General features: G+C 47.3%; 1 pseudogene; it reads right to left on the reverse strand.

The window, feature by feature from the left end:
• LOC8074940 lies at positions 1,700–2,626 on the reverse strand (annotated as a pseudogene).

A 4,280-nucleotide genomic window follows, 5' to 3' on the forward strand; every position in this document is an offset into this window, starting at 1 on the left:
GGCGTGGAAAGGTTGTAGGACAAGAAAACAATATGACACTGGACTTATGGGACGAACACAACAACACTCGAAACTAAGGGTAGATGGGAACTTAACGGTATAGCTAAAGCTTTGATTACCACTTGATGATAACGAGGGTGGCCCGATATTCCGAATGGTTATGGTAACTCTTGATTTGGTGGAGACACAAATCGATCCGGCTTCCGAACAACACGATCCGAAACCTTGTAATTTTTTTATTTTTTGATATTTTTCTTTTACCTAGGAGCACTAAAAAAGTAACCACAGAAAATTTCAGCTTAAACAAGTAAAATATGTGGCCTACAGAATTTTCTGAAGATTGCAAAAAATATGAAAAAAACTTCACGAGGTGAAAACACAAACTTCGGAGGCGAATTTGGAGAATTTAAAATTTTCAAACATGCCATTGACAGGGACGGACAGATCTGAATTTTTTCTGATCGATTTTGATATATGGAACTTTGAAATCGGAGTTCGTATGTGAAAGTTATGGCTGTTTTGCGAACGGTCTCCTATATAGAGGACAAAACGGTCTAAAAGTGGGAAAAATTTACGGCGGTGGCTAGAAATTGATGGAAACGGTGGGGAAATACACACGAACTGGACTCTAACAAGACCTAACCAACAACAAGACCTCGACCAAGACACAAACTCAACACTGCAGACTCCGAAACTAAAATATGCAAAGGCTATGGCGTGGAAAGGTTGTAGGACAGGAAAACGATATGGCACTGGACTTATGGGACGAACACAAGAACACTCGAAACTAAAGGTAGATGTGAACCTAACGATATACCTGAAGCTTTGATTACCACTTGATGATAATAAGGGTGGCCCGATCTTTCGAAAGATTCTGTTAACTCTCGATTTGGTGGACACGAGACTCAAATCGATCCGGTTTCTGAACAACACGATCTGAAACCCTGCTATTTATTTTATTTTTTGAATTTTTTCTTTTACTTAGGAGCATTAAAGAAGTAACCACAAAAAATTTGAGCTTAAACAAGTGAAAGACGTTGCCTGCGGAATTTTCTGAAGATTGAGAAAAATGTGAAAAAACTTCACGAGGTGAAAACTCAAACTTTGGAGGCGAATTTGGAGAATTTAAAATTTTCAAACCCGCCAAAGGTGTGGACAAACAGATCCGAAATTTTTTTCTGATCGATTTTGATATATGGAACGTTGAAATCAGAGTTCGTATGTGAAAGTTATGGCTGTTTTACGAACAGACTCCGAATTAGAGGACAAAACAGTTCGAAAGTGGGAAAATTTGTGGCGGTGGCTAGAAATTGATGGAAACGGTGGGGAAAAACACACGAACTGGACTCTAACAAGACCTAACCAGCAAAAAGACCTCGACCAGGACACAAACTCAATATTGTGGACTCGAAAACTCAAATATGCAAAGGCTATGGCGCGGAAGGGTTGTAGGACAGGAAAAGGAAAAAGTCTAAATAACCCTCTGAAGTATTGATGGGTGTCTAGTTTTGGGCTTGACCTATAAAACCGGGTATATAGGACATTAAACTTTGGATGTTGGTTTAGTTTACCCCCTGGGTGGTATTCCAGGGCGGTTTTCGCCTACGTGGCGGCCAGCGTGGCAGCCGACGACGCATGGGCCTTGAACACGACCGCCCACTCTGCTTCTGTTCCCTTCCTCGTCGGACGTTCCTCGTCGTCAGTAATGGCAGCACAGGAGCGCTCGGTGGTCATCCCTGTGCGCACGCTCGACGGAGGCACCACGTCCGTGCGTGTGCCCGCCACGGCCTCCGTGCGAGACCTCAAGGCGGCGCTGCGTGTCTGCTTCCCGCCCGCGCAGGCCGCCTTGGGTTCCACCTCTTCCTCCACAGCGGCAAGCTCCTCCGGCGTAGAGGAGCGTTTCGGCATCAGGAAGGGACACCGCCGACACGTCATCTTGACCACGTCGACAACCATGATGTACTTGTCTTCGGCCTGCAGTTTGTACATGACATCGCTGACGACGACTGATGGGCCTTGACAGGGGACCAGGTTCCGGTGAACCGGTCCGGTGGCAGACTCCCAAGCGGAGGATACCGATGAGTAGATCAGAACCTCGAAGTGATTCGGGTCGGTGCTGAAGAGGACAACCATGACGCGGAACGCGACACCTTCCCTAGGGATGAGCACGCAGCACGCCACCCTGTGCCCGACGATGAAGAGGGGCGGCACTCGAACGTACATCTTCTCCAACGGCCTGCAGACGAGGAGCCTGAGTTCGCAGGGGTAGCTAGGGCCGGCCGAGCTCCCGCAGGAGCAGTCGCCAGTTGCGGGCGTCGACGAGGACCGCGCCGCACATGGGCAGCACTTGGAGGAAACCGAGGTCGAGGGAGATGCCTGCGGTGGGCACGAACGGGGGCAGCGGCGACGTGCCGTAGTTGCGGAAGAAGCCGAAATGGGTAGGCGGCCTGGGGAGACATGCCGCTCCGGCGCCGGAGACGACGCGACGCCAGCGGCGGCACACCGCGGCGCAGCGGACGACGTCGCGTGTGGGCGGCAGCCGCTTGAAGACCTCTAGGAGCATGTCGTCGGGAAGTGCTGCCGCCGCCGCCGCGGCCTCGCCCTCTCCCGTCGGCTCCACCTCCATCGTCGGGTGCGCGCGCTTGCAGAGTGCGTAGTCGAAACCGCAAGGCGGAGGCCCGGGGCGCTTGGGGCCGACGTCGACGGAGGACGGCACAAGGCGCTCCTAGGGCAGCACCTCGCCTGTGCTGCTTTCGAGAAGCCGCTGTGCCCTGAGCCTTGCACTTGGGGCGGCCGCGTTCAAGGCCCATGTGCCGTCGTCTGCCACGCTGGCCGCCACGTAGGCAAAAACCACCCTGGAATACCACCCAGGGGGTAAACTAAACCAACATCCAAAGTTTAATGTCCTATATACCCGGTTTTATAGATCAAGCCCAAAACTAGACACCCATCAATACTTCATGGGGTTATTTAGACTTTTTCCGACAGGAAAACGATATGGCACTAGACTTATGTGACGAACACAAGATCACTCGAAACTAAGGGTATATGTGAACCTAACAGTATACCAAAAGCTTTGATTATCACTTGATGAGAACAAGGGTGGCCCGATCTTCCGAATGGTTCTGGTAACTCTCGATTTGGTGGAGACGAGACACAACGATCCAGCTTCCGAATAACATGATCCGAAACTCTGTAGTTTTTTTTATTTTTTTTATATTTTTCTTTTACTTAGGAGCACTAAAGAAGTAATTCTAGAAAATTTGAGCTTAAACAAGTGAAAGACGTGGCCTGCGGAATATTCCAAAGATTGAGAAAAATGTGAAAAAAACTTAACGAGGTGAAAACTCAAACTTTGGAGGCGAATTGAGAGATTTTTAAATTTTCAAACCCGCAAAATGCAAGGACAGACAGATCCGAAATTGTTTTCTGATCGATTTTGATATATAGAACGTTGAAGTCAGAGTTCGTATGTGAAAGTTATGGCTGTTTTGCGAACGGTTTTCGAATTAGAGGACAAAACGGTCCGAAAGTGGGAAAAATTTACGGCGGTGGCTAGAAATTGATGGAAATAGTGGGGAAATACACAAGAACTAGACTCTAATAAGACATAACTAGCAACAAGACCTCGACTAGGACACAAACTCAACACTGCGGACTCTGAAACTGCAATATGCAAAGGCTATGGCGCGCAAGGGTTTTGTAGCACAGAAAAACAATATGGCACTAGACTTATGGGACGAACACAAGAACACTCGAAATTAAGGGTAGATGTGAACCTAACGGTATAGCTGAAGCTTTGATTACCACTTGATGAGAACGAGGTTGGCCCGATCTTCCGAAAGGTTATGGTAACTATTGATTTGGTGGAGACACAAATCGATCCGGCTTCCGAACAACACGATCTGAAACTCTGTAATTTTTTTTCTTGATATTTTTCTTTTACCTAGGAGCACTAAAAAAGTAACCACAGAAAATTTGAGCTTAAACAAGTGAAAGATGTGGCCTGCAGAATTTTCTGAAGATTGCGAAAAATATGAAAAAAACTTCACGAGGTGAAAACTCAAACTTTGGAGGCGAATTTGCAGATTTAAATTTTTCAAATCTGCGAAAGGCAGGGACAGACAGATCCGAATTTTTTTCTGATCAATTTTGATATATGGAACGTTGAAATTGGAGTTTGTGTTCGAAAGTTATGGCTATTTTACGAACGGACTCCGAATTAGCGGACAAAACGGTCGGAAAGTGGGAAAAATTTGCGGTGGTGGCTAGAAATTGAT

This window comes from Sorghum bicolor, chromosome 3 (assembly GCF_000003195.3).
Source record: "Sorghum bicolor cultivar BTx623 chromosome 3, Sorghum_bicolor_NCBIv3, whole genome shotgun sequence".
Lineage (NCBI taxonomy): Eukaryota > Viridiplantae > Streptophyta > Magnoliopsida > Poales > Poaceae > Sorghum > Sorghum bicolor.